The 20,801-nt window shown below is 44.3% G+C and overlaps 1 protein-coding gene across 3 annotated transcripts in view; it reads left to right on the top strand.

Moving 5' to 3' along the window:
* Nucleotides 1-2,274: 2,274 nt before the first annotated feature.
* The window catches only part of TRAF5 (TNF receptor associated factor 5), a 120,244-nt gene continuing 101,717 nt past the window's right edge, over nt 2,275-20,801 (top strand). The window contains exon 1 of one of the 3 annotated variants that reach the window (XM_029593268.1): nt 2,275-2,716. The gene's annotated coding sequence lies outside the window, so the exon portion shown is untranslated. The remainder of the gene's footprint in view (nt 2,717-20,801) is intronic. The other 2 variants (XM_029593267.1, XM_029593266.1) reach the window with 2 other exon arrangements.

The following is a 20,801-nucleotide window of genomic DNA, read 5'->3' as shown; positions in this document are numbered from 1 at the left end:
ATGAGAGTGAGAAGCCCGAATATGTAAGTAGAACACTGGCGTGGGAAGCCTGTGTGTGTGTATGGCATGAGAGAAACTGTTCAGGAAGGTGACTGGTGTGTGTGTCAAAGACTGTTTGGGAGATGATTGGTGTGTGAGAGACAGAAACTGGTCATGGGGGCATGACTGGTATGGTGTGTGTGTGTGAGAGACATGGGCATTAAGGAAGAGGACCATGAGTATAGAGCTTAGTCTCTACTGCTGCTTCTGCTGTGTGCTACGGCCTGCATGGAAGAGGAGTAGGAGAGCTGCTGGTGGGGGTAAGTAAAGGTGGCTTTTTAAGTTTATTTTTCTTGATTGACTGCCATTTTAATTATTTAATATTATGTGATGTGTCTGCTTTTTTTGAAACATTTTATTGGTGTTTGGAGAATTTTTAATAGTTTTTATGAGTTTTTAATTGTTGGATGTTATTCTGTTCATAGCTGTTTAGAAACATTTATTCTGCTTATTAGTATAGTTTTACAATTATTTCTGTGTGGGTATCTATAGCTGCTTGCTAGTTCTGTTTTCCTAATAAGAGGTGTATTGGTTTTTAGGGTCTGATTTAATATTTATAGAGTTGCCTTTTCATAGATAGGGTTGCTCCTGTTTGAGTGTATTCCATAATACAGGTGTAACTGTGTGCGGATTAGTTTATGTGCATTACTACAGATCCTGGGAGTATGTTAGGTCGGTTCTGTGTCTGTTACCGAGATGAGATATTTTACTAGCATGTAAGAGTTTTATCAGTCTTATTTGTTGTGTTTTCTCAAGAGGACATGCATTGGTGGTAAACTGCTGTCTTTTCATAAGTAGGGCTATTGAGCCTGGAAGTAGAAGGAGTTTGAGTTGCTGTTACTGAGATGACACCAGAACCAGAATATCTTTTTTGTAGGGTGAGTTGTATGGGGAATGTCATAATTCTGCTTTACATCCATTATTGTGGGTCAGGGGGGTTCCCGTGGATGCAAACTGTACTTTTACATCTAGCCCCGTGATGATCATGGGTCAGTGTGTCACGCATGTGAGAACCATCTGTCAGGTGTGTCCCGACAGAAAAAAGGTTGAGAACCACTGCTTTACACGTTATGCTTAGGAACCTCTTCTGCAGTTGCTCTGTACTTCTTCTCTGTACTTTGTTTGATCCTCCCCATTTATTAGTCCCTGTTATTATGTATTTTCAAACCTGCTGTTCAAATGTAAACCGGTATGATGTCCCTACTAATACTGGTATAAAAAAGTCTTTAAATAAAATAAATAATGGTGTTTTCGCATGCAAAAACACCATATAGCACTTTGATAAATGACTCCTTTAGTGTGTACTTTTAGAAGGTGTTTTTTTTTGTACTGCTGTTTAACCCTTTTCTCCTGCACCTGAGTTTATTAACCTGGGCTATCCCATCTCTATATTTTTACAGTGAACTTGCTTGTAGAGCAAAACTCTCCAGCTAATATTTATTAATAGCTCTCTGTCCTACATTGTTTGGAATAGGAATTGCCAACTGAAAAAATGTCTTTTACTTAGCTGTAGAGAGTATTTTTGGCTAGTCTTTATATCACATTTCCTTTTTCAAAAGGGAGATAGTAAGACCTTTACCTAAGGACTAGGAGGCACTCCATGAAGTTAGCAAGCTCATTTAAAACAAATCAGAGAATATTCTTCACTTAATGCATAATTAAGCTCTGGAATTCATTGCCAGGGGATGTGGTTACAGAAATTAGTGAAACTGGGTTTAAAAACTTTTGGATAAGTTCCTAGAGCAGAAGTCCCTAAACTCCTATAAATCAATAGGGGTTAGTAGCTTGGGATCTACTCATTTAATGTTTGGTAACTGCCGGGTACCTGTGACTTGGTTGGCCACAGGATACTAGGCTTGATGGACCCTTGGTCTGATCCAGTATAGCATATCTTATGTACCAGAAACCAGATCAGAATGATCTTAATCCTAAGAAAAAGCAATTCTGAAAGAAATGCATCTAAGGAAATCCCCCACAAATGTTATGAGTGCATACAATTTCTTGGCGCCTCCACCATTATTTCCTCCCCCCCCCCCAAATGTACGTAAAAATAAAAGCCATGGCCCAAAATGCCGGAGTTAGTCCCAGCTTACTATCCACTGTGTTAAAATCTCGTCCCCAAAAGCCCCTCCACTACCTCTTATTTACAGAGATGGCTTTCAGTCGTGCTGAAAATGAAAGCAAAAACTCCGAAGAAGGAAGGGGAGGGGTTGTTTTCGCTTCTCTTACACACAAGAGACCGTTTCCCAGGAAGGGAGCGTGGAATTTCCTGAAGCCCGAATGAGGAGCTCCCGAGTGCGGGTTTCTGACTCCTCGAGAGGCGAAGGAGTAACAGGCTGAGCAAAGGAAAAAAAAAAAACAGAGTGCCCGTCCGCCTTCCTCCCCCAGGCTTGCCCTCGAAAGGTCACTTTCTTCCTCGCAGCAGCGCGTGCTGAGGGCGGGGTGAACCCAGCGCGCCCCGTACAGGCGGGGGCGCGCACTAACTTCACCGCAGCCTGCGCCAGTCTCCCTCCCTTCCCCCGTGACTAGCGGCGGGGTCGGACTCGGACTCGTTGGTGGTGGTGCGTGTGCATCTGAGAAGGGGCAGAAATAGTGCGGTGGCGGTGTCTGCGAGCCCGGGCGCTCCTCTCCTTCTCCCTCTGGCTGCAGCGCCGATAGAAGCTCAGGGTGCTTTTTGGTAAGTAACTTGAAATAGGAGGCGACTGCTGCTGCCACCACCGCATATTACGTACCCGCCTTCGGTCCCACTGCCTGCTGCAGTCGCCGTCATTTGTAGGTCGGGACCCATAAAACGATCGCTCTGGTGGAGGGAGAATGAGGTAATTGCTAAGCCCGATAGGAATTCAGTTCTTCGGCAACTGCATTCCAAAGATACCAACCCTCATCAAAGGTTCTTCTGCTCTCCGAGGTAACTTGGCTGAGGTCCTCTACCCCCCCCCCCCCCCATTCCCCCTATGAGCCCCAAAGATAATTTATGCTGCAAAATGTTTGCTCCTTTTACCTGATTTATACCTTTTAAGTTATTAGTTTTCGTCCTATCCTCTTCTATCTGGTTTACAGTATGCTGGTCCCTAAGTCTGTTTTCACATGGCTTTTGGCACACCACTGCACCATTTATTTGTTTATATTGGTAATATCGATTCCTCTGCCCCCTAAGCATAGTATTTCTCAACCTCTTTGATGACTGGGGCCAGTTAGCTGACCTCCTAAAGGGGCTGATGTAATAAGGTGCGCTGAAGCTGCCATGGGTTTGTGCGTGCCTTTTCCCATGCAGAGCCCTATACAGAGATGTAATGGTTTTGTGTGTGGAGGAAAAAGCGCGTAGGAACGCACTTACAGACCTGCGGCTTTTCTTGTGCGAATGCATGGTAACTGTATGCATAGAAAGCGATTAGCTAATTATAGGCAATGCAGGAGCCATGCTAATGCAGGTTTTTTACCACCACGGTCAGGGCGCGAGTTAAGTGTCACTGCTGACTCGGGGGGCCTATGTCTGCGTCCAACCGTCCTGAAAACCACCTACCTGAGCGCCTATCTCGGTGTCTGAGCGGCCAGCTTAGCTAGGCGCTTTTCTGGGCATCGGAAGGGCCATCTTAGGTAGGTGCTTCCCTAGGTGCTTTTCTCGGCGTCTGAGCGGCCAGATTTGTGACCAGCTGAGTGCCTAGCTCAGCGCTCAAGTGGCCAGATACACGGCCAGAAGAGCACCTAGCTCAATGCCTAAGTGGCAAGATTAGCTAGGCATCTTTCTGGGCGCCTGATCATATAGATCATGGGTGTCCAACTCCAGTCCTCAAGGGCTGCAAACGATCTGATTTTCAGAGTAACCCTAATAAATAAGCATGAGATAAATTTGCATGCACTACCTCAGTTGTATGCAGATCAGTCTCATGTATATTCAATAGAGAGATCCTAAAAATCAGACCGGTTTGTGGCCCTCGAGGACCAGAGTTGGAAACTCTAGTATAGATTCGTGACCAACTAAGTGCCTAGTTTAGCGCCTGAGCGACATTTGCTAAGTGCCTTTCTGGGTGCCAGAGCATCTGTATTCGCTCCTGGCTGAGTGCCTGGGTCGGTACCCGAGCATCCAGATTGGTGCTCAGTTGGGCACCAGTCTCGCTGCTATGCCAGTGTGAATTAGCATCCATGAAAATATTTACCATGTTTTCTGCAGGTCAGTTATTTTAAATATTAAAAATATCTTACAGGGTCATACATTCACGTTCAGCGAGGCCCATTCACTCACTCACTTTTAAACGTGGATTAACGGCACAGGTTTTGAGTGCAGATGCGGCCGTATGTGTGCAGATTTCTGCACGCAAATCGCTGCATAATTTGTTTTTACATCCCATGGAAGCAACGTCTTCAGCCGCGGGCGGTGATCAAAACCTGTGCTCGTAACTAGCGCCTGTTTTGCCGCGGGTCTTATTACATCGGCCCCAAACTGCGGTAGATCGGCTGACTGACTGGTAGAGTTGGGGAGACTTCTGAGGAGTATTGGGAAGAGGAGTTCCCTCTGTGGCTAAAGTGTAGGGGAAACACAAGCTCCCCACTTCAGATGTCTCCCTCACTCTCAACCCAGTCACACTGTTGTTTTAATTGCCAAAATTATGACAAATGAACTGTGCTTCTTATACTCTGAGCAGGGGAGAGAAAAAAAATCGGATCTCTTCATTCTAGAGAATGATGTAGCCAGGGACTAACCATATTTACATTGGTGGCAGAGGGGCAGATGTTGCAAGCACCAGGGTTCTTAATGGGGCAGCAACTTCTGTGGTAGCACAACCAATAATCTATTGGATTTTTTTTTGTTTATCTGCAGAGCCAGATTGGGGCAGTCTGGGGATCAATTGAGGCTGATATTCATGTTTAATCAGCTGGCCCGATCAACTGTTCAGTGTCAGCAGTAGTAAAGAGCAAAGGCGGGGACAGACTACCAGCACGCAGCTAGAAGCAGCAGCAGTGTGCAGTGCTGTGGGGGTCGGAGTGAAGCTGCTACCAGCATATTTCGGCCCATTGGTTAAAAGCAGCAGAGAATGTCACACTGTTGGTGCGGGTGGCTGCAGTGTGGGTCTGCATCTTGCAATGACTGCCACTCTGCAGACTGACAAAATTGCTGCCAGGGGTGGCTGGTGGTCCATGAACCAGTGGTTAAGAAACCCAGCCCTGGCATTGCTCTGGCCACTGCCTTATTGCACTTTGCAGGCTTTATTAGATCATTCCTTCATTTTCTTCTCCTGCACCAGGTGTATTGACCTTCTTGCAGATTTTAGTATCACAAGAAAAACAGCAAACCATTCCTCCCTGCCCCTCTGCAATATCACTTATGAAAGTATTGAACAGAACCAGACTCAGGATTGATTGCTGAAGCACTCCACTGATAACCTTTATTTCCTTAGAGTGAACTCCACCACTACTCTCCGTTGTCTACTACTCAGCCAGTTTTTTATGGAGTCAATCATGTTGGGCCCACCCCTAGTTTGCTCAGTTTATTTATGAGCCTGCTGTGTGGAACAGTATCATAAGCTTTACTGAAATAAGCAGTGTTTACTCTGAAATTTGTTCACCCATTCAAAGAAATCAATCACATTTGTTAGACTTGATCTCCCTCTGGTAAAACGCATGCTGCTTGGAATCCTGCAATCTACTGGTTTCAAGATACTCCATTATTCTTTACTTTTCTAGTGACTCCTTTAATGGAGTCGCAACTACCACACCACCTCAAGTGTCACTTAGGATTATAGACAGTGCTGGCTGTCGCGGTACATGTGGGCACCAACAACATAGGAAGATGTGGAAAGGGGGGAAGTGATGTCATCCAACCAAGATGGCTGATTAAACCTTCTCTCCACTACTCCCCACCAGATTACAGCTTAAAAATTCCGGTTCCAGCTCTCTAAACTGCCTAATACTGTAGGTCTGAGGAAGAAAGAAGGCTGCGATAATGTCTACCAGAAAAAATGCAGTCAACCTCCAGCAATTTTCCTTGGATGCCAGTGGCTCCCGTTTCGAGGCCTTGAGCGAGGCCTCGGGCAGTGTGGACAAGGATGACGCAGAAGATAACTTAAGAGCCGTGCCGGCAGAAGCTATGGGGGAGAAAGCTCCATGACCAAACAAGATTTGCAGGCTTGGTTTCAAGACCTGAAAAATGATATTCGAAATTTGTCAGAAGATTTTCGAGAGGCGATCTCTACTCTCCGAACAGATATTAAGAACCTGGGAAATCGTGTGGACGACAACGAAGCACAATTAGAGGACCACGCTTCGTGACTAAAAAATTAAAAAGCTGAATTTCAGGCATTGCAAAGCGCACAAGAGGCCACGGCACTGAAATTAGAGGACTTGGAAAATCGAACGTGCCGCAATAACATACGCATACGGGGCCTACCGGAAGAAGCAACATATGCCAACACCTCCGAAATTGTGTGTTTAGTTTTCAGCGCGCTATTGAAAGCTGCGGTGGATGTATGTGACACGAACGTGCCGACAGAAGTCACAGTGGAGCAGGCATGTAGGGCTCTGGGGGTAGTGCCAAGAAATGCCCCCCCATGATATTGTGATTTGCCTGCCCAGTTACACAGTGAAAGCAGCGATTATGAAAGCAGCCAGGAAATTAGATACCTTTGAATGGGAAGGTCATGCTATAACACTGTACAATGATATATCACCGGCCACTTTGAAAAGACGCCGGAATTTTCAACCTATAACATCTGCTCTGAAAAAAGAACATTACAAATATCGCTGGCTGTATCCGTGGGGCCTAGCCTTCACCATAAAAGGAGTAACATCAAGGGTAAAACTAGTGGAGGAAGCTGTGCCAATTTTACAAGTAGTGGGGATGGAGTTTCTTTACACAGCTCCATCAGAATTATCTGCACCTCCTCCGGTGGAACAAGCAAAATGGCAAAGGGCTGGAAAAGGTGGACGGCATTTGAAGATGACGTCTGGATACAGTGAGACCCAGAAACCTGCATTCGAAGACAGCAGTAGAGCTCCACTGCCAATTTGAGGATCTCTGACAAGACAGGATAATTGGATCTACAACATGATCTGTCAAAGATGGGACATGGATTCTTAAATTACTAAGACATTTATTTTTGAAACATGGAGGGACTACTAGTAAGCATGGCGATAAGGTTTTAACTTACGCGGAGGGTGGAGAAATGCTTCTATCCTTAAGATTGAACGGGAGGGAGGGGATGTTTTTGCTTCCTCTGTTAGGGGTCTGCCTAATGTTAGGCGACATCAGCTTTAAGGGGGGATGGGGGTTGGGTCACGAGGGTGGGAAGGTTTGGGAAACTACATGTGGAGAAAAAAGTGGTCAAATGAAGGATTGACCGGTTACCTGACCAGTATGGGCTGCTAGCGGTTGAGAAAAAGGCATTACATGATGGCAAGACTTAAATTTGTGTCCTTAAACGTGTGAGGTTTAAGTGAAGTAACCTGTATAATGAACTCTCTAGGTTACAGGCCTCAATGGTTTTCATACAGGAAACACACTTGCGACGGAGACATGAGCATTTGCTCCGGTCACGTTTTTTTCTCTGTTATTTTGCCACTTGCACCCCAGACTATAAGTATAGCGGAGTGGGAATTTTGTTTGCCACATCCCTGAGGGTGAAAGTTCTTGATAGTATTGCGGATTCTTATGGCCGATTTATTTAATACAGGTGGTTGAGATGTTTAACTGCAAATTTACACTGGTTAATGTGTATTGCCCCAATCATGATCAGAGCTCAGTACTGAATGAGATTAATCAGAAATTGCATCAGCTCGAGGGGGGTTATTTAGTAATGGGGAGTGACCTTAACTTAGCGCACAACGACAAACCTCTTCCGTAGGAAAATAATCAGCAGAACCAGGGGTCACGATTTGAGGCTCCAGGGAGGAAGATTCAGAACCAATGTCAGGAAGTATTTCTTCACGGAGAGGGTGGTGGATGCCTGGAATGCCCTTCCGGAGGAAGTGGTGAAGACCAGAACTGTGAAAGACTTCAAAGGGGCGTGGGATAAACACTGCGGATCCATAAAGTCAAGAGGCCGCCAATGAAGAGTGGGTGACTCGCCAGAATGATGGCTATTGACACAATACCCTTATTAAATAAACATACACATGCTTACTGTGACTCCTACATCGCTCTAAGCTTCAACGGCAAGAGGTAATGGAAAAAAGGATTTGCACTCACAAAGAGGGGAGTAGCTGGCTTGTTACGGCGGTTACTACCCCAAACCAAATATGCCTGATACTTCACTTTCAATGCATATACAGCATAGCTCTCTGCTTCAATGACAGGGGAGAAGAATAACTGATACTTCACACATCCAGCAGAGCTCTCTGCTACAACGGCAAGGGAGAAGAAAAAGGGTTCGCACTCAAAAAGCGGGGAGTAGCTGGCTTGTTACGGCGGTTACTACCCCAAACCAAATGTGCCTGATACTTCACTTTCCATGCATATCCAGCATGGTTCTCTGCTTCATCGGCATGGGAGAAAGACTGATACATCACGCATTTCCAGCATAGCTCTCTGCTTCAACGGCAGGGGGAAAAAAAAACAAACAAAAAACTGATGCTTCACGCATATCCTGCATAGCTTCAACGACAGGGGTGAAGAAAAAAAGGATTCGCAATCACAAAGCGAGGAGTAGCTGGCTTGTTACGGCGGTTACTACCCCAAACCAAATGTGCCTGATACTTCACTTTCAATGCATATCCAGCATGGCTCTCTGCTTCAACGGCAGGGGAGAAGAAAAAAAACAAAAAAAAACAAACCAACAAGGGCTGTACAACATAGTCTAGGTAAAACAAATAAGCATGGGTGTAGCTTGCTTATCGCGGCAGTTACTGCCCCTACTACCCCTAACTAATCAAGCTAGATATTTCACTTGGATGCAGCTCCATCACTGCTCTCTACATTAATGGTGGGGGTGGAAGGGGAATAGAACAAGGAGCTAAGAGAAAAAGATAAGAATGAGAGAAAAAATGTGTGAGGCTTGCTGGGCAGACTGGATGGGCCATTCGGTCTTCTTCTGCCGTCATTTCTATGTTTCTATGTTTCTATGAGGTTACTATAGACACTTCGTCAGGACGGGGGGTACACCTCAGAGGAATAAGCAGTCCTTACGAAGGATTATGAATGATTGGCAATTGATTGATGTTTGGAGGCTTTTATATCCACATAGTCGCAACTACACCTTTTACTTCAGACCCCATGACATTATTTATTTATTTATTTATTTATTTATTTTAGATTTTTATATACCGGCATTCGAGACAGCAGTCACATCATGCTGGTTCACATAAAACAGGGGTGCAAAGTAAACATAACAATAACAATGGTGCTGAAAAGGCAGTTACATATAACAAGGTGATAAGAACTTGGCTTAGAGGAAGAGAAAGGACAGGTTATTAATTTACACAAGTAAACGATAGGAGATAAGGTCGACCATAGTGTAGATGGAGATTAGGGGTGGCTTGGAAGTATTAGATCAATTGACGTCTGGGAAGGCTTGTATGAATATCCAGGTCTTTAGTCTTTTTTTGAAGGTTGAGATGCATGGTTCTATTCTGAGATTTGAGGGTATGGAGTTCCATAACGGTGGGATGGCTGTAGAGAAAGCTCGGTCTCTTAGTGTGCTGTGTCTGACATATACTCCTGTATTGATTATTTCTTGGTGGATAAAACCTTATGTGATTTATACTAGGAGGGCCGATATAGAATGCATTACATGGTCAGACCATGCCCCTATTTGGTGGGAGGTGGATATGCCAGGTTTTGAATCGGGCCTGAAATTTTGGAAACTAAAAGATAGCTTAATTAAACATAAAGATTATTTTCCTAACATACAAAAGCAGAGGAGTATTTGCTGTTTAATACCTCTATAGACATCTCCCCTGTAACAATATGGGAAGGGTTGAAAGCCACCTCATTAGCTTGGGAACATACCACAAAAAGCAGAAAGAGAATGAATGGTCTGTTATTACAGCGTATACGGGCATTAGAACATGCCCATAAGCAGCACTCCGGTTCTATAGCGCTTAAAAAAACTAGATGAGGCCCGGCAATCTCTGAAAGACTTGGATGCAGATAAGAGTGCCTATCAGTTAGATTTAGTGAAGCAGCAATATAATGACCTGGGAGATAAACCCAGTAAATTATTAGTCCACAAATTAAAGGGACAAAGGACTCAATCCCATATTCACCGAATTAAGGATCAACAGGGTCAGATGCAAGTTAAATCTAAGGAAATCAAGGACGACTTTACCAAATTTTATGAGGCTCTATATACTACAGACCATGAGGTATCCTCCGACGATATAACTGATTATTTGAGGAGGGTGTCATTGCCTTCTCTCCCACAGAATAAACAGGAAACATTAGGGCTTCCTATATCTGTGTTAGAAGTTCAGGAGGCTATCAAGGCCTTGAAATCAGGAAAGGCCCCCGGTTTAGATGGGTATACTCCATTATTTTATAAAAAATTTATGGGGCTGCTTAAAAACTCCTCTAAGGGATATGCTTAACGCTCTATGGGAAGGAGGGAAACTGTTGCCCAATGGTAATACGCCTGGGATAACAATTCTCCCGAAACCTGGGAAAGATGAAACGCTCTGCGGCTCATATCGCCCAGTCTCACTGATCAATATCAATCTCAAATTATTAGACAAGATTTTGGCCAACTGTTTGCGGAGGGTGATATGTGGTCTGATAATGAAGGTCAGGCGAGGTTTATGCCCGGGAGAACAACCTCTGACAATATTAGGAAGATTCTCGATATCATCTCAGTGGTCCAACAGGACAATATTCCATCAGTGCTCCTCACTATTGATGCTGAAAAAGCATTTGATAGAGTACATTGGCCTTTTCTATTTGCAGTAATGGAGAAGATGGGAGTAGGAGCATATTTCCTGGGGGTGGGTGAAAGAATTATATAGGGAGCCCAGGGCACGTATTAAGATAAATGGCGGATATACTAATACCTTCCCAATACATCGTGGCATACGACAGGGTTGCCCACTATCACCTCTGCTTTTTGTACTGAGTGTGGAGCTTCTAGCTGAAATGATACATCGTTCAGAGAGCGTACACGGAGTGCTAATCTGCGAGGACCAATATAAAATCTCCTTATATGCCGATGATATCATTTTTTCGGTAACAGAGCCTGATTTGTCCCTGACGGCGCTGACAGGGGAATTAGAGCAGTTCGGTAGGGTCTCTGGTTTCCGAGTCAATATGGATAAATCTGAGATTTTACCGATTTGGCCTTTCAACAGCACAAAGTACTAGGTTAAAACAGCTCTTTCCCTATAGATGGACACCAGGACTAGTGCGTTACCTGGGAGTTAATATAGTATTAAATCAGACCTTTTTAGGGCTAATTATGATCCTTTACTCCGTAACATTTATAATGATATGCAGAAACGGGATAGATTTCAAATGTCTTGGATGGGCAGGATTGCAGTTGTGAAAATGAATCTGTTTCCGAGACTCAGTTATATGTTTCCGAGACTCAGTTATATGTTTCAGGTATTACCCTGTCTAATTGAAGATAAGTGGTTTCAATCATTACAGAAACTTATTTTTTCTTATATCTGGAAAAGACGACCACCCAGGGTAGCCAGGCAAGTTCTCTATAGGACTAGGGATAAAGGGGGGGCTTGGGGTCCCACATTAAAAAAAAAAAAAAAAATGTTGCTTCTCAAATCCAGATGGTGGTGGAGTGTCATATCCCGAGCTGTAGAAAACAATGGATGAATATAGAACAGAGTCTTTTAGGTAAGGAAGCTCTTGGGGATCTTTTCTGTGACAGGAAGAAACCAGATCTCAGTGGGCAACATATATTGCCGGCTCTGCGCTGCACAGCGACTTTATGGTACAAATGGCGAGAGGGTCTGACTGGTAAACAGGGATATTTTTTCCCAGCGAGGTTACGTTCGATCTCTGATTTCCCCGTGGGCCATGATTCCCTGGTTTTTCAATCTTGGGCTACAAAGGGGCTAACACAGGTGCTACACATTTGGACAGTGGGGGTAATGAAATCCTTCTCAACTCTGCAGAGGGAATATAATCTTCCTAATAATGACTTTTTAGCTTACGCTCAAGTAAGACACTTCATACAAAGTTCTGCAGTTAAATGAGGTATTCTGAAAGGCGTATCATTGCTGGAGGGTTTCTGTACCGCTACCAAGAAACCTCCTAAATTAATGTCAAAACTGTATAAATTATTAGAAAATGACAGGGTTTACTCTGCTACACACCACCGTGCCTGGGAAGCAGACTTAAGAATTCAGTGGGATAAGGAAAGATGGGATAACTGTTTCCAGGGTTTGGGGAGACATTCTATGTCAACGGCGATGATTGAGAATGAATATAAACTGTTATTCCGGTGGTATTTGAGTCCTGACAAACTGGCAAAATGGTATCCAAAATTCCCTGCCACGTGTTGGGAGATGTGACAGCTCAGTTGGACATTCATCCATATTTGGTGGACATGCCCGAAGATTCGGATCTTCTGGGAACAAATTCAGGGGCTGGTTAAGAAAATATTAGGGGAGGAGGTATCATTACAGCCGGAGGGGTGGCTATTGGGGATTTGGAATGATGAGCTCAGGTCTTCTTATGCGAGAATGGTGCAGTATCTGGCTATAGCAGCCAGGATGGTCGTGGCAAAATGGTGGAAAAGACAGGATGCCCCTGCTAGAAGTCTTGTGGTGACTAAATTGTTAGGCATCCAAACCATGGAAAAAATTGCAGCGTATCGCCACGACTCTTTACATAAATTTGGCAGGGTATGGGAACCTTTTGAAAAGTGGGCTCTAGTTCATCTAATTCGGAATGGTTCAGGAGAACTGAAAAAGGATTGAATTTTTTCCGAAATTTTGGAAAAAATTCATTTTCGGGTTAGCGCGCACTAACTCTGCCATGTTAGCGTGCGCTATCGGGAGTTAGCGTGCGCTAACCCAAAAATCGGGGCCCCTGAACTCTTTCCCCCCCCTCCCGAACCGCAGGAAAAATGAAATTCCTGCGGGGGGGGGGGGGGCACGCAACGAAGCCCGACACAATATGAAAACCCGAAGCACATCGCTAGTAACTGCTGCTCAGTGTAGGTTACCCTGAGGGTAACGAGGCCCCATCCCAGCTGTAAAAGCAGGTGATGTCCAGACCGTCCTCTCCCAACTTTATTAATTCTTGTAGTTCCCAGAGGGCCTGCCCCGGCCATAAAGCACAAGAGTGGACTTCTGCCTTACTGCCAGTTCATTGAATGTAGTGGTAGCTAAACCATAGTTAAGCTTAAGATCTGCCCAGATGGATCCCTTGAATGCACCACTGACTGATTGTAACTGCTCATGTGTGTCGCCATGAGTTGCTGTAGGTTAAGCCATCTCTTTGCTTCCATCCTCTTCTAGCCACTAGAGAAGCTGTGTGTTTATTGCATTGCAGGTTATGGGCCTTTGCGGGTCTTATCTCTAGGGACCTTCGCTTTAAGTTTTTATTTTATTTTGCCCAGTAATTTCAGTGCTCGTTACAACAAAGACAAACACTGGAGAAATCAGTGGAGAAAAAAGACCCTGTTTTTCCAGGTAAAAAACATTTTTGTTCTTGTTGTAATAAACACTGATAAAGACCTGGGGGGGGGGGACCTGAAAATGAAGGTCCCTATTTATCTCCTCCTTTGCTCTTATACAATATTTATTTATTTATTTAAAATAATTTATATACCGGAGGTTCCTGTATAATATACATATCACCCCGGTTCACAAAGAACAGTAACTATCGCTACAAATAGCGGTTTACATAGAACAGAATAAAAGAAGTTTTACATTGAACAAAAACTAAGTAACAAGTTTTTACATTGAAGTCAGCATGTGTAAATTTCTGATTAACAAAGGAAGAAAAAAAAAAAATAGATCTGAATAACTCGTTGTGGGCTTGAAAAGACTTTTCTTCGTGTTCTTGGCTCTAGGGGAAAGCTTGTTTGAAAAGCCAAGTCTTAAGTTTCCCTTTAAATGTAGAGTGGCATGGTTCCAAACGAAGGTCTGGAGGGAGCGAGTTCCAAAGTGAAGGGCCCGCTGTGGATAATGCACGTTTCCTCAGAACGGATTTCGCAGGTTGTGTGATTAGTCTGTTCTGATAGGCGCTTCTGGTTGGTTTCACAGATGTGTGTAATTGAATTTGGAATGTTAGGTTGAGAGGTGCGATGTTGTGTAAGGCCTTATGTATCATCATTAAAGACTTGAACTGGATCCTGTATTTAATTTAATACCAGTGCATTGGAGGCAGGCTACTTTTCCATAGGCCACCCTCTGTATTAAACTACGCTGATGATCACTGGAGCTCAGTTGACCACTTTATTGGACATTAGAAATGTTTTTTTCCTAAGTACCAAAACCAGTACTGCCCATCTCCCTCAGTTTGCCTAAGGGATAGCCCCTTGATGGGAGTCCTGGCTCTCTTGATTTCTAACTCTTCATGCAGATAAAATGTTCAAATCGATAGCCGGAGGATTAAAATCTCCCATTAGCAACACCTCCCCATTCACTTCTGCCTGGGCCATACTCCTTTGTATATCCATTTTCTTTTATCACTGTCGCTCTTCGGCTGTTTATACTGTATCTCTGCTTTACATGTGATACTTGCATGAGGCCTGGTTGAGGGTCAGCAGAGAAACACCCTGGTTTATATCATCATCGTGCTAATAGATATGGGGGTTCTACGACTTCCCTCCCCCGCCCGCAAGACTTGGTCCCAGTTACAGTTCAGGTGCTGTTCATATCATGTGCAGTAAACCCTGCAGAATGATCAACTTACTCCATAAATTGTAGCCTGCATGGCAGCTCTGCAAGTTTACTTGCATGCTTTAATAGTAGGAGCGACTCGGCACTACTACTGCTTAGCACTTCTATAATGCTACTTGACAGTGTTGCACAAAATGACAGTCCCTACTCAGTGGAGCTTACAGTCTAATCAAAACAAGCATACAGGGCAAAATAGACTTTGGGAATTTAATTTATTAAGAAAATGGTTAAAAAATGAATGAAGCTGTAAGCAGGACAGTCATGGGTTAAGATTTAAAAGCAGCCTCAAAAAGGTGGGTTTTTAGATGGGTTTTTAAATAAGGCAAGTGAGGGAGCGTGATGCACTAGCTCAGGAAGTCTATTTCAAGTACATGATGCAGCCAGGTGGAAAGCACGAAGTTGAGAATTGGTAGTAGAGGAGAAATGTCACTCCTATTTATGCCTATCTGATGAGTGAAGTACAGGAAGAGGGCTGTGAGAAAAGATAAGAGGAGTGAGGAGCTGCAGAGTGAAGGTTCTTGTAGCAAGCAAGATGAGTTTGAACTGTATATGGGAACGGATAGGGAGCCAATCTAGTGATTTGAGAAGAGGGATTATATGGGTGTAGTGACTTTGGTAAAAGATAAGTCACATAGCTGAATTTTAGATGCGCTTAGAAAATTTAAGCACTAATATATCTCTTTAGGCATGAACAAATAGGAAAAACATGCAGAGGCATAGCTTTGGGTCTGCTTTCTAACACAGATTAGTAGAAGGAAGTGTTGGGTTTATTGTCTTACATTTTGAGTTTTATACATTATGGTTTTTCCAGTTGTTGCAACACATTCAATCTTTAGTGTTCAGATTACAAAGAAAAGAAAAATCTGCTGGAAAGAGGCGACAGAGCTATTACAGAATAAAACATTTTATTTAAGGCCATTCTTAAGTCTCTTGAACATTTGCCCCTAAGCCCTCAACTGTAATGGAAGAAGCGATGGGGATGTGTGGGATGTTGACAGTAGGTGTAAGTATAGAAGGTTTATGGTGGTGGGCTAGGGTGTTTGTTTGTGTGGTTCAGTTGTGTAAGATTTTTTTTATCTATGGATGTACGTTTGGGGGGGGGGTGTCAGGATGTGGGTTGGAAGTGATTAGGAAGGTACCTTTTTGGCACCATTTTTATCCCAGGACAAGCAGGATGCTAGTCCTCACATATGGGTGCCGTCACTGGCGGAGCCCTATCATGGAAACTTTTGACTGGTACACTGAGGCCACTGAGCATGCCCAGCATGCCATAATTCCCTGAGCCACAGGGTTCTCCCTTCAGTCTTCTTTTTTCCGTGCTGCTATTAGCCACACAGGGTAAGGAGCCCTGTGTGGTAAATACACACTACAAAAAGTTTTTCAAAATATTCGAAAAATGTATCCTGCCGTAGGGGTCTCCCTCTTTTTCATCTTCGGTGAGTGATTTCAATTTTCCAGTCGATTCAGTTATTAAACCTAGTCAGAAGGTTGTCGATGGCTGTCCGGCTTTCGATATGGCTACTGGTTTTAAAAAGTGCCCGAATCGTTCTCGCACTATGTCTATAACGGATCCGCACATTGAATGTGTACTCTGTCTCGGCGAGAGACATGTTGACATGCCTGAGATGCGCTGAAATGATGCCAAAGGGCAGGCGAGCGTGCATGGAAAAGATGGAACATCTTTTTCATCTTCAGCTTATGCCATCTACTTCAACTTCTACACAATCGTCTCCAGCTGGAACGGTTAGAAAAGTTGTTCTTAAAACTCAACGTCGTCCAGATGAAGCGGGTGACAGACCGTCACCGATCCTTTCCCGGTCGTCTATAAAATCTACTTCGATCATCAAAAAACAGGACGTCTAGCGCCAACAAAAGCACCGACATAGTCATCAGAGGCCTCAAGATCCGGAATCAGACCCGAAGACTGGAATTCCCTCAATCTATTGAACCAACTCATAAGAAACCTCGGAGAGAGGAGTCTCTGCTGGCGCGCCTAAAGCCCCGGGACGCGCGTAAGTCCCAGGGCTTTCGAAAAGGGGCGGGAGGGGGCGTATCCGGGGCGTTCCCAAACGATGCAGCGTTTCGGGGGCAGGCCTGAGGGCGTGGTGCCGGCCCGGGGGCATGGTCGAGGCCTCCGGACCAGCCCCCGGGACCGGAGGACGGAGCGGGGCTGCCGGTGACGCACGCAAAGTTACGCCTGCTGAAAGCAGGCGTAACTTTGCCGACAAAGGTAAGGGGGGGGGTTTAGATAGGGCCGGGGGGGGTGGGTTAGGGAGGGGAAGGTGGGGGGAGGGCGAAAAAAAGTTCCCTCCTAGGCCGCTCCGAAATCGGAGCGGCCTCGGAGGGAACAGGCAGGCCGCACTGGGCTCAGCGTGCACAGGTTGCACAAATGTGCACCCCCTTGCGCGCGCGCCGACCCCAGATTTTATAAGGTACGCGCGGCTACGCGTGTATCTTATAAAATCCAGCGTACTTTTGTTCGCGCCTGGTGCGCGAACAAAAGTACGCGCTCGCGTATTTTTTAAAAATCTGCCCCTTTATTTCTACAAAAATGTGAAATATATAAAAAATATATTCACCTTCAAAAGGTGTATGCACCAATACCCATCAAAATACAAATCTCATAAAAACACTCCACATCCACACACAATACCAATCTCGCACACAAAAAATAGAAATTATTCCTCCCAACATGTTTTGCGTATTCTAGCTTCACAAATTCAGTGCTGAAGGTCTACAAAGAATGGTGAATACATTTCAAAATTACAAAATCTCCTTGAAAATATACCGTATTTTTCGCTCCATAAGACGCACCTAGGATTCAGAGTGGGAAAACTTTAAAAAAAAAATAAAAATAAAAAAATTGTGTGCTAAACCAGCTCTGTTCATGGGCATCTGTGCATCTTATGGAGCAAATTAGGGGAGGGCATACATTTTTTTTTTTTGTCCCCATTTCATTTTCTGGTCTGGGGAGGGCCATTTCTGGCCATTCCCCGGATCAGAAAACTTTTATTGTTCTCGTTGTTGGGGAAAAAAACCAAACAAACCCCCCCCATCCCAACCCTTTACATTTAACTACAACCCCCCTCCCCCCCCATGGCCATCCATTGCTCCTAACATGTGACAGGGGTCGACCAATGGCACCGGTAACCCCTGTGACATAGTAAGGGCAAAGGCTATTGGTGCCATTTTGAATACTGGCAACCGACGGCTCAAGTGCAGGAGATCGCTCCCGGACCCCTGCTGGACCACCTAACTACAACCCCCCCATCCTCCTGACCCTCCCCAAAGTCTTTGGGGAGGGTCAGGAGGATGGGGGGGTTGTAGTTAGGTTTTTTTTGTTTTGTTTTTTTTATATTCGCTCCATAAGACGCACAGACATTTTCCCCTCACTTTTGGGGAAAAAAGTGCATCTTATGGAGTGAAAAATACCGTAAATGTCCTTCATGGGAGTTTATCTTCAGATGACATCAAAGGAGAAAATCCTTAGAAAAAATAGCTTCATATGGTCTCTTCACTGGCAAACATTTATTGGACTCTGAATGGTAGAGGATAAAATAAATGTTTGAGAAGTAGAGAAATAGTGGATGCCTTTTAAGAGGACTCTGCTCAAACAAATAGTAATGGAACCTACAAGGGAGGGTGTGATACTTGATCTGGTGCTCACAAATGGGGATAATGTGTCTGATGTCCAAGTAGATGCCCATCTGAGCACCAGTGATCATCAAATGGTATGGTTTGATATTGCAAATAAGATACGTAGAAGTTGCACAATGACTAACGTTTTGAATTTCAGAAATACGGACTTTGTTGAAATGTGGATGTTCCTGGAGGAACATGGGTGAGGTGGAACAACAGTGGGCTAAATTAAAAGAAGCTTTTACAAAGGCAACAAATCTATATGATAGAAAAGTAAACAAAAGTAAGTGGAAAAAGAAACCAATCTTGTTCTCAAAGGAGGTGGCTGAAAAAATAAAGGGAAAAAGAACAGCATTTAGGAAGTATAAAGGACCCCAAAAAGATGAACAGAGGGAAGAATACCTGGTGAAACCGAGGGAGACAAAGAAAGAAATCAGGAAAGTAAAAAGGTCAAGCGAGCTGACAAACCATTTTTCATATATATCGGAGGAGAAAGGGAGGCCCGTAACAATATAGTTAACTTGAAAGGTGATGGGGAGAAAGTCAAAGAAATAGCAGAAATATTAAATAGTTCAGTTCAGTCTTCACTAAAGAAGACCTTGGAGAAGGACTGTTGGAAATTAACAAGACCTTGCGTAGGAGCTGAGCAGATGCAACCCCGTTTATAGAAGAGAAGTGGGGCTGGATGATGTACATCTTAGCAAATTGACGGAGCTTAAAGATGTGCTGGCAGGTCCACTGAAAGACCTGTTTAATAGATCCCTGGAAATGGGAGTGGTGCTGCTTGATTGGAGAAGAGCGGTTGTGGTCCTGCTTCACAAGAGTGGTAGCAGGGAGGAGGCTGGAAACTACCAGCCGGTTAGCCTTACGACTGTGGTGGGGAATATTAATGGACATGCTGCTGAAGGAAAGGATAGTGAACTATTTACAAATACGGTGGGTTGCTGGACCCGAGGCAGCATGGATTCATCACGGAAGGTCCTGCCAGACAAATCTAATTGACTTTTTTGATTAGGTGACTAGAGAACTTGATCAAGAAAGAGTGCTTGATGTGATTTACTTGGATTTCAGTAAAGCTTTTGATATGGTTCCACATAGGCTTGTGAATAAAATGAGAAGCTTGGGAGTGGGCGCCAAAGTGGTGGAATAGATTACTAACTGGTTGACTGACAGGAAGCAATGTGTAATGGTAAATGGAACCCACTCTGATGAGAGAACAGAACTAAGTGGAGTACCTCAAGGATCGGTTTTGAGGACCGGTTTTGTTCAGTATCTTCGTGAGCTACATTTCAGAGGGGTTAGAAGGAGAAGTTTGACTCTTTGCAGATGATTTTAAGATTTGCCACAGAGTGGATGCATCTGAAGGAGTAGAGAGATTGCAAAATGATTTAAGAAAACTTGGAGTGGTCAAAGATTTGGCAGCTGCAATTCAGTACCAAGAAATGCATAGTCATGCACCTGGAGTGCAGAAATCCAAAAGAGCTGAATGTGATGGCGGCAAAAGACTATCATGCACAGATCAGGAAAAGGGACCTTGGGGTGATCTGAAGGTGGCAAAGCAATGTGACTAGGCGATAGCTACTAAAGCCTGAACGATGCTGGGCTGCATAGAGAGAGGAAGAACTAGCAGAAAAAAGAAATTGATGAGGCCTCATCTAGAGTACTGTGTGTTCAGTTCTGGAGACCATATCTCAAAAAGGATAGAGACAGGATGGAAACTGTTCAGAGGAAGGTGGCCAAAATGGTGGGGTGGGGGGGAGTGTTTCAGAGACCTACATGGAGAGGCTGAAGGATCTAAATATGTACACCCTGGAGGAGAGGAGGTGCAGGGGAGATATGATACAGACCTTCAGATCCTGATAGATATTAACAATGCACAAACTTCAAACCTTTTCCGCTGGAAAGGAAACAATAGAACTAGGGGTCATGATATGAAACTCTAGAGGGGGAAGTCTCATAACCAATATCAGGAAATATTTCTTCACAGAGAGGGTGGTGGATTGCCTGGAATGCTCTCCCAGAAGAGGTGGAGAAGAGAAGAACAGTTAATGAATTCGTAAGAGAATGGAACAAACACTGCGGATTCCTAAAGGGATATAGAAAGGGATGGTGTAGTATTCCTGCATGGGGCTAACTTGCATCGAGCGGCAGTTACTGCCATAAACAAAATTGCTGGGCAGACTGGATGGACTATCTGGTCTTTATCTGCTGTCGTATGCAGTTTCTTCAGACGTTCTGTGCTTAGGTAAGTCCTTTTTAAGCTAATAACATGAAGGGGAAACAGAAGTCATCAGGACCATCCTGATAGGTGAAAGAGTAGCGTTCAGCCTGGG

This window comes from Rhinatrema bivittatum, chromosome 3, assembly GCF_901001135.1.
Source record: "Rhinatrema bivittatum chromosome 3, aRhiBiv1.1, whole genome shotgun sequence".
Classification (NCBI taxonomy): Eukaryota; Metazoa; Chordata; class Amphibia; order Gymnophiona; family Rhinatrematidae; genus Rhinatrema; species Rhinatrema bivittatum.
The sequence above is the reverse complement of the archived record's forward strand: the minus strand, read 5'-3'. Positions and strand labels throughout refer to the sequence as shown.